The sequence below is a fragment of the Aegilops tauschii genome, chromosome 5 (genome assembly GCF_002575655.3).
Source record: "Aegilops tauschii subsp. strangulata cultivar AL8/78 chromosome 5, Aet v6.0, whole genome shotgun sequence".
In the NCBI taxonomy this organism is placed as follows: domain Eukaryota; kingdom Viridiplantae; phylum Streptophyta; class Magnoliopsida; order Poales; family Poaceae; genus Aegilops; species Aegilops tauschii.
In genome coordinates, this window is record NC_053039.3 from 504144381 (window position 1) to 504164405 (window position 20025).

Sequence of the window (20025 nt, forward strand, 5' to 3'; positions counted from 1 at the left end):
TTCAGCAAGATCAAATAACTATCATCCAAGAAGATCCTATAGGTTTAACATGGCACAAACACTAATTAAAACACAAAAACAAATCTAACCAGAGGCTAGATCAAAGATTTATTCCTAAACAGAAGGAAAAAAAGCAAAAAAATAAAAAATAAAATTGGGTTGCCTCCCAACAAGCGCTATCGTTTAACGCCCCTAGCTAGGCATAAAAACAAGGATAGATCTAGGTATTGCCATCTTTGGTAGGCAATCCATGAGTGGCTCTCATAATAGATTCATAAGGTAATTTTATTTTATTTCTAGGGAAGTGTTCCATGCCTTTCCTTAACGGAAATTGGAATCTAATATTCCCTTCCTTCATATCAATAATTGCACCGGTCGTTCTAAGGAAAGGTCTACCAAGAATAATAGGACATGAAAGGTTGCAATCTATATCAAGAACAATGAAATCTACGGGCACATAGTTCCTATTTGCAACAATAAGAACATCATTAATTCTTCCCATAGGTTTCTTAATAGTGGAATCCGCAAGGTGCAAGTGTAGAGAACAATCATTAAATTCATTGAAAGCTAGCAAATCACACAAAGTTTTTGGAATCGTGGAAACACTAGCACCCAAATCACACAAAGCATAGCATTCATGATTCTTAATTTTAATTTTAATAGTAGGTTCCCACTCATCATAAAGTTTTCTAGGGATAGAAACTTCCAACTCAAGTTTTTCTTCATAAGATTGCATTAAAGCATCAATGATATGTTTGGTAAAAGCTTTATTTTGACTATAAGCATGAGGAGAATTTAGCACGGATTGCAACAAGGAAATACAATCTATCAAAGAGCAAATATCATAATTAAATTCCTTGAAATCCAAAATAGTGGGTTCATTGGTATCTAAAGTTTTGACCTCTTCAATCCCACTTTTACCAAATTTAGGATCAAGATCTAAAAACTCCGAATTTTTGGGACGCCTTCTAACTAAAGTTGACTCATCTCCAGTCCCATCATTATCAAGATTCATATTGCAAAACAAAGATTTAATAGGGGACACATCAATGACTTTTAGATCTTCATCTTTATTCTCATAAAAATTTTCCGGTTTAGCGGCCATCTTATTAACTAAGGTGGCCTGCTTATCCGAGACTTCAGCTATTAATTTTTCGAGATGAACAATCTGAGATTTCAAACCATAAAATTCCTTAGACATATCATCGAGCTCTTTATTCATGTATCCCATAAAGCCTTTTTGTTCCTTAAGCTTGTTTCTAAAGAAATTATTATGCTCAAATTGTAAAGTCATAAAACTTCTGACATTGCTTTCAATCTCTTCTAACCTTTTAAGGTGAAGATCACCGAATCTAGGTAGAGCCATCATGACGAACAAGCAATCCAACACACGAGCAAACAAGAGGCAAGCGAAAAAGAGGCGAACGAAAAAAGAGGGCGAATAAAATGGCAAGGGTGAAGTGGGGGAGAGGAAAACGAGAGGCAAATGGCAAATAATGTAATGCGAGGGATAAGAGCTTGTGATGGGTACTTGGTATGTCTTGACTTGTGTAGACTCAGCAACGGCGTCAGAAATGGCTTGTTGACGGGAAATCAAATCTTGACTTGACTTGGTGCACACCTCCCCGACAACGGCGCTAGAAATCCTTCTTGCTACCTCTTGAGCACTGCGTTGGTTTTCCCTTGAAGAGGAAAGGGTGATGCAGCAAAGTAGCGTAAGTATTTCCCTCAGTTTTTGAGAACCAAGGTATCAATCCAGTAGGAGGCCACACTCAAGTCCCACGCACCTACACAAACAAATAAGAAGCTCGCAACCAATGCGATAAAGGGGTTGTCAATCCCTTCACGGTCACTTACGAGAGTGAGATCTGATAGAGATGATAAGATAATTTTTTTGGTATTTTTATGATAAAGAGTAAAGGTAAAGATTGCAAAGTAAACAAAGATAGAAATAACTTGTTGATGGAAGATTAATATGATGGAGAATAGACCCGGGGGTCATAGGTTTCACTAGTGGCTTCTCTCAAGATAGCATAAGTATTACGGTGGGTAAACGAATTACTGTCGAGCAATTGATAGAATTGAGCATAGTTATGAGAATATCTAGCTATGATCATGTATATAGGCATCACGTCCGTGACAAGTAGAACGACTCCTGCCTGCATCTACTACTACTACTCCACACATCGACCGCTATCCAGCATGCATCTAGAGTATTAAGTTCATAAAAACAGAGTAACGCTTTAAGCAAGATGACATGATGTAGAGGGATAAACTCATGCAATATGATATAAACCCCATCTTTTTATCCTCGATGGCAACAATACAATACGTTTCGTTTCCCCTACTGTCACTGGGATCGAGCACCGCAAGATTGAACCCAAAGCTAAGCACTTCTCCCATTGCAAGAAAGATCAATCTAGTAGGCCAAACCAAACTGATAATTCGAAGAGACTTGCAAAGATAACCAATCATACATAAAAGAATTCAGAGGAGATTCAAATATTGTTCATAGATAATCTTGATCATAAACCCACAATTCATCGGATCTCGACAAACACACCGCAAAAGAAGAGTTACATCAAATAGATCTCCAAGAGAATCGAGGAGAACTTTGTATTGAGATCCAAAGAGAGAGAAGAAGCCATCTAGCTAATAACTATGGACCCGAAGGTCTAAGGTAAACTACTCACACATCATCGGAGAGGCTATGGTGTTGATGTAGAAGCCCTCCGTGATCAATGCCCCCTCCAGCGGAGCGCCGGAAAAGGCCCCAAGATGGGATCTCATGGGTACAGAAGGTTGCGGCAGTGGAATTAGGTTTTCGTGGTGCTCTTCGATGGTTTGGGGGTACGTAGGTATATATAGGAGGAAGAAGTAGGTTAGTGGAGCCACGAGGGGCCCACGAGGGTGGAGGGCGCTCCCAGGGGGGTAGGCGCGCCCCCTGCCTCGTGGCTTCCTCGTTCGTTTCTTGACGTCCACTCCAAGTCCTCTGGATCACGTTTGTTCCGAAAATCACGTTCCCGAAGGTTTCATTCCGTTTGGACTCTGTTTGATATTCCTTTTCTGCGAAACACTGAAATAGGCAAAAAAACAGTAATTTGGTTTGGGCCTCTGGTTAATAGGTTAGTCCCAAAAATAATATAAAACTGTATAATAAAGCCCATTAAACATCCAAAACAGAATATATAATAGCATGGAACAATCAAAAATTATAGATACATTGGAGACGTATCACTGCTCGGGCCGTCGGCCAATAAAACCCTGTACGGAAGGCCTTGCTGACAAGGGCCCGAGCTGCGGCGTGGTGCCCGCCGAGACCGGCATGAATCTCAGCCAGGAGCTGCCGCCCTTCCTCTTCGGAGATACATCTTTGAAGGACTCCGGTAGCGCTTTTCTTGTATAGCTCTCCGTCGTGAACCTTGTAGGCCTTCGAACGCTGGACAATGCGGCGGGCCTCATTCTGATCCTTAGGGAGTTCCTTCCTGTTGAGGTAGGCCAAGAAGGGTTCGGTCCATGGGGCGATGACTGCCATAATGAGATGGGCCAACGGTGTTACTTCGGTGGCTGAGCCCCCGATGATATCGGTGTGTTCGGAATCTGGGGTTGTTTTCGGATCCGGACTAGTGTTGCCGTTCTCCCCTTGCCACACCACGGATGGCTTAAAAAGCCTTTCCAGAAAGATGTTAGGTGGGACGGGGTCGCGCTTGGCACCGATGCGAGCAAGGACATCCGCCGCTTGATTACTTTCTCGGGCCACGTGATGAAACTCGAGCCCCTCGAACCGAGCCGACATTTTTAGGACAGCATTACGATAAGCCGCCATTGATTTTCTCCGTCGTATCTATGATTTTTGATTGTTCCATGCCAATATTCTACAACTTTTACATACTTTTGGCAACTTTTTATACTATTTTTTGGACTAACATATTGATCCAGTGCCCAGTGCCAGTTCCTGTTTGTTGCATGTTTTTTGTTTCACAGAAAATCCATATCAAATGGAGTCCAAACGGGATAAAACTGACGGAGATTTTTTTTTTGGAATATATGTGATTTTTGGGAAGAAGAATCAACGCGATACGATGCCCGAGGGGGCCACGAGGCAGGGGGCGCGCTCCAGGGGGTCAGGCGTGCCGTGGGCCCTCGTGGCCACCCCGTAAGGCGGTTGAAGCCCTTCTTTCGCCGCAAGAAAGCTAATACTCCGGATAGAGATCATGTCCAAAATTTAGCCCAATCGGAGTTACGGATCTCCGGTTATAAAAGAAACGGTGAAAGGGCAGAATCTAAAACGCAGAAACAGAGAGAGACAGAGAGACAGATCCAATCTCGGAGGGGCTCTCGCCCCTCCCACGCCATGGAGACCATGGACTCGAGGGGAAACCCTTCTCCCATCTAGGGAGAAGGTTAAGGAAGAAGAAGAAGGAGGGGGGATCTCTCCCCCTTGCTTCCGGTGGCACCGGAGTGCCGCCTGGGCCATCATCGTCACCGCAATCTACACCAACAACTTCACCGCCGTCATCACCGACTCTTCCCCCCTCTATGAAGCGGTGTAACCCCTCTTTTACCCACTGTAATCTCTACTTAAACATGGTGATCAACGCTATATATTATTTCCCAGTTTTGAGTAGATCCGTTTTGTCCTCTGGGTTAATTGATGATCGTGATTGGTTTGAGTTGCATGTTTTATTATTGGTGCTGTCCTATGGTGCTCTCCATGTCTGATATGTCTCCAACGTATCTACTTTTCCAAACACTTTTGCCCTTGTTTTGGACTCTAACTCGCATGATTTGAATGGAACTAACCCGGACGGATGCTGTTTTCAGCAGAATTGCCATGGTGTTATTTTTGTGCAGAAATAAAAGTTCTCGGAATGACCTAAAAATCAACGGATATTATTTTTGGAATTAATAAAAAAATACTGGCGAAAGAATCAAGGCCAGGGGGCCCACACCCTGTCCATGAGGGTGGGGGCGCGCCTACCCCCCTGGGCGCTCCCCCTGCCTCGTGGGCCCCCTGGTGCTCCACCGACCTCAACTCCAACTCTATATATTCACGTTCGGGGAGAAAAAAATGAGAGAGAAGGATTCATCGCGTTTTACGATACGGAGCCGCCGCCAAGCCCTAATCTCTCTCGGGAGGGCTGATCTGGAGTCCGTTCGGGGATCCAGAGAGGGGAATCCGTCGCCATCGTCATCATCAACCTTCCTCCATCACCAATTTCATGATGCTCACCGCCGTGCGTGAGTAATTCCATCGTAGGCTTGCTGGACGGTGATGGGTTGGATGAGATTTACCATGTAATCGTGTTAGTTTTGTTAGGGTTTGATCCCTAGTATCCACTATGTTCTGAGATTTATGTTGCTATGACTTTGCTATGCTTAATGCTTGTCACTAGGGCCCGAGTGCCATGATTTCAGATCTGAACCTATTATGTTTCCATGAATATATGTGAGTTCTTGATCCTATCTTGCAAGTCTATATTCACCTATTATGTGTTATGATCTGTTAACCCCGAAGTGATAATAATCGGGACCATTACCGGTGATGACCGTAGTTTGAGGAGTTCATGTATTCACTAAGTGTTAATGCTTTGGTCCGGTACTCTATTAAAAGGAGGCCTTAATATCCCTTAGTTTCCAATAGGACCCCGCTACCACGGGAGGGTAGGACAAAAGATGTCATGCAAGTTCTTTTCCATAAGCACGTATGACTATATTCGGAATACATGCCTACATTACATTGATGAATTGGAGCTAGTTCTGTGTCACCCTATGTTATAACTATTGCATGAGGAATCGCATCCGGCATAATTCTCCATCACCAATCGAATGCCTACGAGCTTTTCACATATTGTTCTTCGCTTATTTACTTTTCCGTTGCTACTGTTACAATCACTACAAAACTATCACTGTTACTTTTGCCACCGTTACCGTTACTTCCATACTACTTTGCTACTAAATACTTTGCTACAGATACTAAGTTATCCAGGTGTGGTTGAATTGACAACTCAACTGCGAATACTTGAGAATATTCTTTGGCTCCCCTTGTGTCGAATCAATAAATTTGGGTTGAATACTCTACCCTCGAAAACTGTTGCGATCCCCTATACTTGTGGGTTATCAGTGTCGCGCAAGCGTGAGGGATCCCCGTTGTAGGGTTTGCAATATGTTCATAACTTGTTTATGGTGGGTGGCGTGAGTGACAGAAGCACAGACCCGAGTAAGTCGGTTGTTTGCGTATGGGGGTAAAGAGGACTTGATACTTTAATGCTATGGTTGGGTTTTACCTTAATGATCTTTAGTAGTTGTGGATGCTTGCTAGAGTTCCAATCATAAGTGCATATGATCCAAGAAGAGAAAGTATGTTAGCTTATGCATCTCCCTCAAATAAAATTGCAATAGTGATTACCGGTCTAGTTATCGATTGCCTAGGGACAAATAACTTTCTCGTGACAAAAAGCTCTCTACTAAAACTAACTTAGTTGTGTCTTCATCTAAACAGCCCCTAGTTTTTATTTACGCGCTCTTTATTATCTTGCAAACCTATCCAATAACACCTACAAAGTACTTCTTCATACTTGTTCTAGGTAAAGCGAACGTTAAGCGTGTGTAGAGTTGTATTGGTGGTCGATAGAACTTGAGGGGATATTTGTTCTACCTTTAGCTCCTCGTTGGGTTCGACACTCTTACTTATCGAAAGAGGCTACAATTGATCCCCTATACTTGTGGGTTATCAGCCATCTTTGGATCTTTGGCATCGAAGTCTCCATTTATTTGAGATATTGCGAGGTTTGAGTCCCCGCACACTTCCAGGCGTTGTATGCCCATGGAGACGGCCATCCGAAGGCCATGCAACAAGGCCTCATATTCGGCTGCTTTATTGGAGTCCGTGTATATTGGAGTACGTACTAGACGACGTCTTCGATGGGGGACGTTAAAACGACGCCCGCTCCTAGTCCTGCCAGCATTTTGGAACCATCAAAATACATAACCCAATTGGAATATGTGCCGTACTCTTTGGGGAGTTCGGCCTCTGTCCATTCGGCGATGAAGTCAGCCAGTACTTGAGATTTAATGGCTCGACGCGGTTTGTATGTTATGTCGAATGGAAGGAGCTCAATGGCCCATTTGGCAATCCGGCCCGTGGCATCGCGGTTGTTTATTATGTCATTGAGCGGTACTTCAGAAGCCACCATGATCGAACACTCCTGGAAGTAGTGTCGTTGCTTCCGGGATGCCATGGAGACCGCGTATGCTATCTTTTGATAATGAGGGCACCGGGATTTGCATGGTGTGAGGATAGTGGATACGTAATATGCTGGCTTCTGAAGCGGGAATTTGTGTCTGTCCTGTTCTCGTTCAACGACGAGCACGGCGCTCACCACCTGGTGTGTTGCCGATATGTATAATAACATGGGTTCGCCGATGTTCGGCGCGGCTAGGATTGGGTTGCTCGCCAGAAGGGTTTTTATTTCTTCCAGTCTGGCCGTTGCCGTATCCGTCCACTCGAAGTGATCGGTGCGCCGTAGAAGACGATAGAGTGGCAATGCCTTTTCTCCCAATCTAGAGATAAAGCGGCTTAGAGCTGCCATGCAACCGGCGAGTTTTTGGACCTATTTAAGGTCCGTTGGAATAGCCAATTGTGACAGAGCTCGGATTTTGGCTGGATTTGCTTCAATTCCTCTATTGGAAACGATGAAGCCCAGCAGTTTTCCAGCGGGGACACCGAAAACACACTTTTCGGATTGAGCTTGATGTCATATGCATGGAGGTTGTTGAATGTGAGACGTAAATCGTCTATGAATGTTTCGATGTGTCTAGTGTTGATGACGACGTCGTCCACATATGCTTCAACTGTCTTGCCGATCTGTTTCTCCAGGCATGTTTGGATCATGCGCTAGTAGGTGGCGCCGGCGTTTTTGAGCCCGAAGGGCATGGTGTTGAAGCAGAAAGGCCCATATGGGTAATGAATGCCGTTGCGGCTTGATCTGACTCCTTCATCTTGATTTGATGGTATCCGGAGTATGCGTCGAGGAAGCACAGTAAGTCGTGTCCTACGGTTGCATCAATTATCTGATCGATGCGATGGAGAGGGAAGGGATCCTTAGGGCAGGCCTTGTTGAGGTCTTTGAAATCGACACACAGGTGCCAGGATTTATCCTTCTTTGGTACCATCACAAGGTTTACTAGCCAGTCCGGGTGTTTTATTTCTCTAATGAATCCGGCCTCGATTAGCTTGGCTAGCTCCTCCCCCATAGCTTGGCGTTTGGGTTCGAAAAAGCGCCGCAGTGTTTGTTTGACCGGTTTATATCCCTTGAATATATTGAGGCTGTGTTCCGCCAACCTGCGTGGGATTCCTGGCATATCAGAAGGGTGCTAGGCGAATATATCCCAGTTCTCGCGCAGGAACTCTCATAGCGCGGCGTCAACCGTTGGGTCTAGTTGTGCTCCAATAGATGCTGTCTTCTTGGGGTCCGTTGGATGGACCTGGAATTTGACTATTTCTTCCGCCGGTTTGAAGGAGGTGGATTTGGGTCATTTGTCTAGGATCACATCGTCCATGTCCACCGTGGAGCGCAGTGCGGTTAATTCTTCAGCCGCGAGGGCTTCAGATAATGCCTCAAGGGCCAGGGATGCGGTTTTATTTTCAGCACGGAATGCTATGTCCGGATCACTGGCGAGAGTGATTATGCTGTCAGGCCCGAGAATCTTAAGCTTCATGTACCTGTAATGAGGTACAGCTTGGAAGCGTGTAAATGCATCTCGCCCCAAGAGGGCGTGATATCCGCTGTTGAAAGGGGCCACTTGGAAGGTTATCTCTTCGGACCGATAATTCTCCGGCGTGCCGAATACCACGTCAAGTGTTATTTTTCCCGCACACCACGCCTCCCGACTGGGAATGATTCCTCGGAAGGTCGTGCTGCTTTGCTCGATGCGGCTCCTGTCTATTTCCATTTTGTGGAGTGTATCTCATAGATGAGGTTTAGTCTGCTGCCGCCGTCCATGAGAACCTTGGTGAGCCGAAAGCCGTCCACGTTTATACTGAGGACCAAGGCGGCTGGTGCTCGGACTGTCCTGTATTTTGGTTCGTCACCGGCATTAAAAGTTATAGCCGTGTCGTTCCAAGGGTTTATTGCTGCGATTTGACAGACTTCGGCGAGTTCGCGGAGTGCCCTTTTGCGCCTATTGTTTGAAGCGAATGTCTCGAAGACCGTTAGTACTTTGGGGCCGTCGTCTTCTGGGGGGTGTTTTTCTGGGGTATTCTTGGTGAGGATATCCTCGCCACTCTTGGCCACTTGCCGGAGGATCCAACATGCTCTAAGGCTGTGGGTTGGTATGTTATCCGGTGTTGTGTGTATTTTGCATGGCCCATCGAGACATCCTTCCAAAACGGTTCCGCGCCCCGTAATGAGCTTATATTTCTTTACTATTGGACCGGGCGTGCCACGAGGGTGCGCCCTTTTCGCCTGAACGAGGGGTTGAGTGGGGACCGATGGTTCCCAACGGGCTGCCTGAGTTTTCCATGTGCTTTCCATTGCGTTGTACTTCTGTACAATAGTTGCCAAGTCAGCGAAGTGCAATATGCGACGGCGGTTGATGGCGTTGAGGATTCCTTCGTCCATGCAATTGTTGCGGAACGCTGAGATCGCTTCCTCGTCGCGGCAATCTTTAATCTTGTCTTTGACAAGAAGGAATCTGGCCCAGAAGTGGTGGACCGTTTCCTGAGACTGCTGATGTATGCTCATGAGAGCGCTTATATTTGGGTGGGTGGGTGGTTTTAAATCCGAACCCTGACCTAATTTTGGATCCGGAGTCTGGAGGTCTTCCGAACTTAACAGATCGGGCTCTGGGATATCCACTGATTTCATAGGCCCGTTGTCCAATTCTATGTTCGGAGGGCAGGATGCATCTCTTCGCAGGTGGGTGTCCAGCTCTTCGAGGTTGGAGATCCGGACATAGTCCGTCCTCAGTATGGAGGAAGATTTGTCATATCGCTCCTCGACTACCGCTATCTGGTGGGTGATCGGTGGAGATTTGATTTCTCTCCAATCGGGTTTAAGCCCAATTCGATCGTAGTCTGTAGCGACCCCCAAGGCGGCGATGCGATCTAGGAGCTCGTTTAAAGACGAAAGCTCCGCTGGATCCATCTGCTTGGAGCGTTCGGAGTCGATACGAAGGGGATTTTCGATGACCCGAGAGGTCATCGTCGGCTTAACGGCCGAACGGGCGGTCATGGTAAAGCCGCCAAGCCGGAGGGTTTGGCCTGGGGCCAGTGCTCCTCCGGAGGTGATATTGTCCTTGAGAACAAGGCGAGCCATCGATCCTATCTTCGACATCACAGTGGAACTCTCAATGAAAGCACCAATGTCGGTGTTAAAACCGGCGGATCTCGAGTAGGGAGTCCCGAACTGTGCGTCTAAGGTCGATGGTAACAGGAGACAGGGGACACAATGTTACCCAGGTTCGGGCCCTCTCTGTGGAGGTAATACCCTACTTCCTGCTTGATTGATCTTGATGAATATGAGTATTACAAGAGTTGATCTACCACGAGATCGTAATGGCTAAAACCCTAGAAGTCTAGCCTGTATGTCTATGGCTATGAGTCTTGGCCTCTACAGACCTAGCCCTCCGGTTTATATAGACACCAGAGGGATCTAGGGTTACATCAGGTCGGTTTACAGAGAAAGGAATCTTCATATTCGATCGCCGAGCTTGCCCTCCACGCTAAGGAGAGTCCCATCCGGACACGAGTGGAGTCTTCGGTCTTTGTATCTTCACAGCCCATCAGTCCGGCCCGTGGCTAATTGGCCGGACGCCCGAGGACCCCTTAGTCCAGGACTCCCTCAACGGGCTTCTAGTAAGAACCGTTCTTACCTATGCATCAAAACCACAATGATTTTTTGTCAAGTGTGCTGTTTTAACCTTCAACAAGGACCGGCCGTAGTCAAACTCGATTCAACTAAAGTTGGAGAAACAGACACCCGCCAGCCACCTGTGTGCGAAGCACGTCGGTAGAATCAGACTCATGAACGCGGTCATGTAATGTCGGTCCGGGCCGCTTCATCCAACAATACAGCCGAATCAAAGTAAGACGTTTGGTGGTAAGCAGTATGACTATTATCGCCCACAACTCATTGTGTTCTACTCGTGCATATAACATCTATGCATAGACCTGGTTCGGATGCCACTGTTGGGGAACGCAGTATTTCAAAAAAATTCCTACGATCACGCAAGATCTATCTAGGAGATGCATAGCAACGAGACGGGAGAGTGTGTCCACGTAGCCTCGTAGACCGAAAGCGAAAGCGTTTAGTAACGCGGTTGATGTAGTCGAACGTCTTCACGATCCAACCGATCCATGTACCGAACATACGGCACCTCCGTGTTTAGCACACGTTCAGCATGATGATGTCCCTCGAGCTCTTGATAAAGTTGAGGACGAGTGAGAGTTCCGTCAGCACGACGGCGTGGCAACGGTGATGATGAAGTTACTGATAACCCACAAGTATAGGGGATCAATTGTAGCCTCTTTCGATAAGTAAGAGTGTCGAACCCAACGAGGAGCTAAAGGTAGAACAAATATTCCCTCAAGTTCTATCGACCACCGATACAACTCTACGCACGCTTAACGTTCGCTTTACCTAGAACAAGTATGAAACTAGAAGTACTTTGTAGGTGTTTTTGGATAGGTTTGCAAGATAATAAAGAGCGCGTAAATAAAAAGTAGGGGCTGTTTAGATGAATACACCACTAAGTTAGTTTTAGTTGAGAGCTTTTTGTCACGAGAAAGTTATTTGTCCCTAGGCAATCGATAACTAGACCGGTAATCATTATTGCAATTTTATTTGAGGGAGAGGCATAAGCTAACATACTTTCTCTTCTTGGATCATATGCACTTATGATTGGAACTCTAGCAAGCATCCGCAACTACTAAGGATCATTAAGGTAAAACCCAACCATAGCATTAAAGCATCAAGTCCTCTTTATCCCATACGCAAACAACCTACTTACTCGGGTCTGTGCTTCTGTCACTCACACCACCCACCATAAGCAAATCATGAACATATTGCAAACCCTACAGCGGGGATCCCTCATGCTTGCGCGACACGGAGAGCACCATAGGACAACACCAATAATAAAACATGCAACTCAAACCAATCATGATCATCAATTAACCCATAGGACAAAACGGACCTACTCAAACATCATAGGATAGCCATACATCATTGGGAAATAATATATAGCGTTGAGCACCATGTTTAAGTAGAGATTACATCGGGTAAAAGAGGGGTTACACTGCTGCATAGAGGGGGGAGAGTTGGTGATGATGGCGGTGAAGTTGTTGGTGTAGATTGCGGTGATGATGATGGCCCAGGCGGCGTTCCGGCGCCACCGGAAGAGAGGGGGAGAGGGCCCCCCTTCTTCTTCTTCCTTGACCTTCCTCCTAGATGGGAGAAGGGTTTCCCCTCTGGTCCTCGGTCTCCATGGCATGGGAGGAGCGAGAGCCCTCTGAGATTGGATCTGTCTCTCTGTCTCTCTCTATTTCTGCGTTTTCAGATCTGGCCTTTCACCGTTTCTTTTATAACCGGAGATCCTAACTCCGATTGGATTGAAATTTGAACATGATTTTTATCCAGATATTAGCTTTCTTGCGGCGAAAGAAGGGCAACAACCGCCTTACGGGGTGTCCATGAGGGTCAGGGGCGTGCCTGCCCCCCTGGGGAGCGCCCTTGCCTCGTGGCCCCCTCGGGCACCATTTCGCGTTGATTCCACTTCCCAAAAATCAAATATATTCCAAAAAAGATCTCCGTCAGTTTTTATTCCGTTTGGACTCCCTTTGATATGGATTTTCTGCGAAACAAAAAACATGCAACAAACAGGAACTGGCACTGGGCACTGGATCAATATGTTAGTCCCAAAAATAGTATAAAAAGTTGCCAAAAGTATATGAAAGTTGTATAATATTGGCATGGAACAATAAAAAATTATAGATACGACGGAGACGTATCAACATCCCCAAGCTTAATTCCTGCTCGTCCTCGAGTAGGTAAATGATAAAAAAGATAATTTTTGTTGTGGAATGCTACCTAGCATAATCTTAATCATGTAATCTAATCATGGCATGAATATTAAGACACGAGTGATTCAAAGCAATAGTCTATCATTTGACATTAAGACAATAATACTTCAAGCATACTAATAAAGCAATCATATTTTTTCAAAATAACATGGCCAAAGAAAGTTATCCCTACAAAATCATATGGTCTGGCTATGCTCCATCTTCATCACACAAAATATTCAAAACATGCACAACCCTGATGACAAGCCAAGCAATTGTTTCATACTTTTGACGTTCTCAAACCTTTTAAACTTTCACGCAATACATGAGCGTGAGCCATGGACATAGCACTATAGGTGGAATAGAATATGATGGTGGAGGTTGTGTGGAGAAGACAAAAAGGAGAAAGTCTCACATCGACGCGGCTAATCAATGGGCTATGGAGATGCCCATCAATTGATGTCAATGCGAGGAGTAGGGATTGCCATGCAACGGATGCACTAAGAGCTATAAGTGTACGAAAGGTCAAACTGAAAACTAAGTGGGTGTGCATCTAACTTGCTTACTCATGAAGACCTCGGGCATTTGAGGAAGCCCATCATCGGAATATACAAGCCAAGTTCTATAATGAAAATTCCCACTAGTATATGAAAGTGATAACTCAAGAGACTCTCTATATGAAGAACATGGTGCTACTCTGAAGCACAAGTGTGGTAAAAGGATAGTAAGATTGTCCCTTCTCTCTTTTCTCTCATTTTTCTCTCTCTTTTTTTCCTTTTTTTGGTGGGCTTCTTTGGCCTTTTTTTATTTGGGCTTCTTTGGCCTCTTTTATTTTGATAACCTCACATGGGACAATGTTCTAATAATGAAGATCATCACACTTTTATTTACTTACAACTCAATATTACAACTCAATGTCTAGAACAAAGTATGACTCTATATGAATGCCTTTGGCGGTGTACCGGGATGTGCAATGATCTAGTGTAGCAATGACATCAAAAAACGGACAAGCCATGAAAACATCATGCTAGCTATCTTACGATCATGCGAAGCAATATGACAATGATGCTCAAGTTATGTATATGATGATGATGGAAGTTGCATGGCAATATATCTCGGAATGGCTATGGAAATGCCATGATAGGTAGGTATGGTGGCTGTTTTGAGGAAGATATAAGGAGGCTTATGTGTGACAGAGCGTATCATATCACGAGGTTTGGATGCACTGGCGAAGTTTGCACCAACTCCCGAGGTGAGAAAGGGCAATGCACGGTACCGAAGAGGCTAGCAATGATGGAAGGGTGAGAGTGTGTATAATCCATGGACTCAACATTAGTCATAAAGAACTCATATACTTATTGCAAAATTCTATTAGCTATCGAAACAACGTACTACGCGCATGCTCCTAGGGGGATAGATTGGTAGGAAAAGACCATCGCTCGTCCCTGACCGCCACTCCTAAGGAAGACAATCAATAAATAAATCATGCTCCGACTTCATCACATAACGGTTCACCATACGTGCATGCTACGGGAATCACAAACTTCAACACAAGTATTTATACAATCCACAACTACCCACTAGCATGACTATATCACCATCTTTATATCGCAAAACTATTGCAAGGAATCAAACATATCATATTCAGTGATCTACAAGTTTTATGTAGGATTTTATGACTAACCATGTGAATGACCAGTTCATGTCATCTCTCTAAATAGATATAAGTGAAGCAAGAGAGTTCAATTCTTTCTAAAAAAGATATGCCCTCGCTCTAACAAATATAAGTGAAGCAAAAGAGCATTCTACAAATGGCGGTTTTCTATGTGAAGAGAAACAGGCAATCCAAACTTCAAAAGATATAAGTGAAGCACATGAAGCATTCTATAAAGCCATACTCAAAAGATATATGTGAAGTGCAATGAGCATTCTATAAATCAACCATGGACTATCTCATACCAGCATGGTGCATAAAAGAAAAGTGAAAACTAAATGCAAAAGACGCTCCAAGATTTGCACATATCGCATGAACAAAACGAATCTGAAAACATACCGATACTTGTTGAAGAAAGATGGGATGCCTTCCGGGGCATCCCCAAGCTTAGACACTTGAGTCTCCTTGAATATTTTACTTGGGGTGCCTTGGGCATCCCCAAGCTTGATCTCTTGCCTCTCCTCCTTATCCTCATATCAAGACATCCTCGATCTTCGAACACTTCATCCACACAAAACTCAACAGAAAACTTGGTAAGATCCGTTAGTATAATAAAGCAAATCACTACTCTAAGTACTGTTGCAAACCAATTCATATTTTTTTGCATTGTAGCTACTGTAATATAACTTTTCCATGGCTTAATCCACTGATAGAAATCGATAGTTTCATCAAAACAAGCAAACTATGCATCAAAAACAGAATCTGTCTTAAACAGGACAGTCTGTAGTAATCTGAACATTCACCATACTTCTGTTACTCCAAACATTCTTCCAAAATTAGGAAAAATAAAAAATTTGTATAGAAAGACAGTGCAAAAAGTTTCAGAACCGTTTGACGTTCCAGTAAAAAATGTAAAATCGCGCACTACATCCAAAGTTTCTGTCCTGCACCGCACAAACCAACAAGCATTGTAAACATCCTAAAGGCAAATCTTGGCACATTATTTTTATAATACAGTAGAATTGTACAAGGGGATAATTATTTTTGTTGAAAAGTTTCTGTAATCAAGATTCACAAAGTTTCCGTGAGCATGAACAAAGTTCAAGGCTAGCTCCCACTTTAACAATGCTCGTCTTTCTCACTTTCGCTTTTCTTTTTGAAAAAGTTTTAGGTTCCCCTCTTTTAAAAAAAACTTTATAAAAGCACTCAACAGAAATAAATGACTCTCTAAAACTTCCGGGTTGTCTCCCTGGCAGCGCTTTCTTTAAAGCCATTAAGCTAGGCATATAGTGCTCAAGTAATGGATCCACCCGGATCCCAAGGTATATCAAAGCCAATTTTAATTAACAATGATTTGTAATTTAGTAGTGAGCACAAAGTAACATATATCATGTAATGACGAAGTCTAACTCTCTTCCTATGCATCGGCATGTCATAAAAGAACAATTCATGCACATCAAGTAAAGGCCAATACATAGCATAAGCAGTTTCTTGCAATTTTATCGTGTGGGAAACATAGAGAGGTGGAGATATAGTTCCTCTCTCATAATAATTGCAAGTATGAGTAGCAAGCACATGCATATTATATCTATCAAAATCATCATGTGTAATAGTAAAACGCAACCCATCAATGTAATCCTTAATAAGGGCAAACTTCTCCGATATAGTGTAGTTTGGAGAATTCAAAAAGATAATAGGACTATCATGCGTGGGTGCAATAGCAACAATTTCATGTTTAACATAAGGAACTATAGCAAGTTCATCTCCATAAGCATAATTCATATTGGCATCTTGGCCACAAGCATACCAAGCATCATCAAAAAGGGATATTTCAAAAGAATCAACGGGGTCATAACAATCATCATAGCAATCATCCTTCGGTAAGCACGAAGGGAAATTAAACAATGTATGAGTTGAAAAGAGTTACTCTCATTAGAAGGTGGGCACGGGTAGCTAATCCGCTCTTCCTCCTTTTGTTCTTCGCTCTCCTCATCATCTTTTTCATCCAATGAGCTCACAGTTTCATCAATTTCTTCTTCCATAGACTCCTGCAAAATATTAGTCTCTTCTTGGACAACGGAGACTCTATCAATAAAATCATCAATATCGGAATTGAATTCATAATTCTCATCGCAATATTTAAGTATAGCAAAATTTTCAGGTCTGTAAACAGCATCATCAAGATTTTCACACTCTTTAAACAAAGATTCAATTTCATAAGCACCCATAAAAGCAACAAATTCTTCTATTTGTTCCACATCATAGTAATCATATATACCATTAGCATAAGAAGCCAAGGTTTTATCATCATTAAATTTGCATGAAAAGGGAAGGTGTGGAGCCTTCATCCTAGAGCAACAAGTATAATCATATCTCAAGCATAGTTCCTGAGCATACCAATGCAACATATGACTTTGATCCCATAATAGTTTCCCTTTTTGAGTCAAGCGATAATCCCTAAAGTATTCACGTTGATCCAACGTGTCTCCCATTACATAATGAATGGGGTTTTCTCAGGATTATCAAAGTAGTACATAATATTTTTCACATAACCAGCATCGAGGGTTTTAGGAGGTTCCCCATCTCCATGAGTAGCAAGTAAACCTAATTTTTTTGGTATTTCGTGTTCCATATCCATAACTAAAGATAGAGAACAACTTAGAATAGAAAATAAAAATTACTTAGAGATAAAGCAAACAAGCACATACGAGAATATTCACCCCACGCTATAACTCCCCTGCAATGGCGCCAGAAAAAGGTCTTGATAACCCACAAGTATAGGGGATCAATTGTAGCCTCTTTCGATAAGTAAGAGTGTCGAACCCAACGAGGAGCTAAAGGTAGAACAAATATTTCCTCAAGTTCTATCGACCACCGATACAACTCTACGCACACTTAACGTTCGCTTTACCTAGAACAAGTATGAAACTAGAAGTACTTTGTAGGTGTTTTTGGATAGGTTTGCAAGATAATAAAGAGCGCGTAAATAAAAAGTAGGGGCTGTTTAGATGAAGACACCACTAAGTTAGTTTTAGTAGAGAGCTTTTTGTCACGAAAAAGTTATTTGTCCCTAGGCAATCGATAACTAGACCGGTAATCATTATTGCAATTTTATTTGAGGGAGAGGCATAAGCTAACATACTTTCTCTTCTTGGATCATATGCACTTATGATTGGAACTCTAGCAAGCATCCGCAACTACTAAAGATCATTAAGGTAAAACCCAACCATAGCATTAAAGCATCAAGTCCTCTTTATCCCATACGCAAACAACCTACTTACTCGGGTATGTGCTTCTGTCACTCACGCCACCCACCATAAGCAAATCATGAACATATTGCAAACCCTACAGCGGGGATCCCTCACGCTTGCGCGACACGGAGAGCACCATAGGACAGCACCAATAATAAAACATGCAACTCAAACCAATCACGATCATCAATTAACCCATAGGACAAAACGGACCTACTCAAACATCATAGGATAGCCATACATCATTGGGAAATAATATATAGCATTGAGCACCATGTTTAAGTAGAGATTACAGCGGGTAAAAGAGGGGTTACACCGCTGCATAGAGGGGGAAGAGTTGGTGATGATGGCGGTGAAGTTGTTGGTGTAGATTGCGGTGATGATGATGGCCCCGGCGGCGTTCTGGCGCCAGCGGAAGAGAGGGGGAGAGGGCCCCCCTTCTTCTTATTCTTCCTTGACCTTCTCCCTAGATGGGAGAAGGGTTTCCCCTCTGGTCCTCGGTCTCCATGGCATGGGAGGGGCGAGAGCCCCTCCGAGATTGGATCTGTCTCTCTCTGTTTCTGCGTTTTCAGATATGGCCTTTCACCGTTTCTTTTATAACCGGAGATCCGTAACTCCGATTGGATTGAAATTTGAACACGATTTTTATCCAGATATTAGCTTTCTTGTGGCGAAAGAAGGGCAACAACCGCCTTACGGGGTGTCCACGAGGGTCAGGTGTGCGCCTGCCCCCTGGGGCGCGCCCCCTACCTCGTGGCCCCCTCGGGCACCGTCTCGCGTTGATTCCACTTCCCAAAAATCAGATATATTCCAAAAAAAATCTCCGTCAGTTTTTATTCCGTTTGGACTTCGTTTGAAATGGATTTTCTGTGAAACAAAAAACATGCAACAAACAGGAACTGGCACTAGGCACTGGATCAATATGTTAGTCCCAAAAATAGTATAAAAAGTTGCCAAAAGTATATGAAAGTTGTATAATATTGGCATGAAACAATCAAAAATTATAGATACAATGGAGACGTATCAGCATCCCCAAGCTTAATTCCTTCTCGTCCTCGAGTAGGTAAATGATAAAAAAGATAATTTTTTATGTGGAATGCTACCTAGCATAATCTTGATCATGTAATCTAATCATGGCATGAATATTAAGACACGAGTGATTCAAAGCAATTGTCTATCATTTGACATTAAGACAATAATACTTCAAGCATACTAATAAAGCAATCATGTATTTTCAAAATAACATGGCCAAAGAAAGTTATCCCTACAAAATCATATGGTCTGGCTATGCTCCATCTTCATCACACAAAATATTCAAATCATGCACAACCCCGATGACAAGCCAAGCAATTGTTTCATACTTTTGACGTTCTCAAACCTTTTTAACTTTCACGCAATACATGAGCGTGAGCCATGGACATAACACTATAGGTGGAATAGAATATGATGGTGGAGGTTGTGTGGAGAAGACAAAAAGGAGAAAGTCTCACATCGACGCAGCTAATCAATGGGCTATGGAGATGCCCATCAATTGATGTCAATGCGAGGAGTAGGGATTGCCATGCAACGGATGCACTAAGAGCTATAAGTGTATGAAAGGTCAAACTGAAACTAAGTGGGTGTGCATCCAACTTGCTTGCTCATGAAGACCTCGGGCATTTGAGGAAGCCCATCATCGGAATATACAAGCCAAGTTCTATAATGAAATTCCCACTAGTATATGAAAGTGATAACTCAAGAGACTCTCTATATGAAGAACATGGTGCTACTCTGAAGCGTTAAGCGTCATCGAACATTAAGCGTGCGGACCCTACGTGTCGTGGAATAGTCACGGCAGATGCCCTTGTGAAAGGACTTAGTCGTGGAGCCATCGCAACTAGCAAGCTTAAAGGGGTTAAAGCGGGACAAAGGACACGAGGGTTATACTGGTTCGGCCCCTTACGGTGAAGGTAAAAGCCTACTCCAGTTGAGGTGGAATTACTAGGGTTTCGATGACCAGGGAGCGAATCTGCTATGCCTGGCTACCGATTTGATGTTACCTCCTTTAAGCCGCCGGCGTG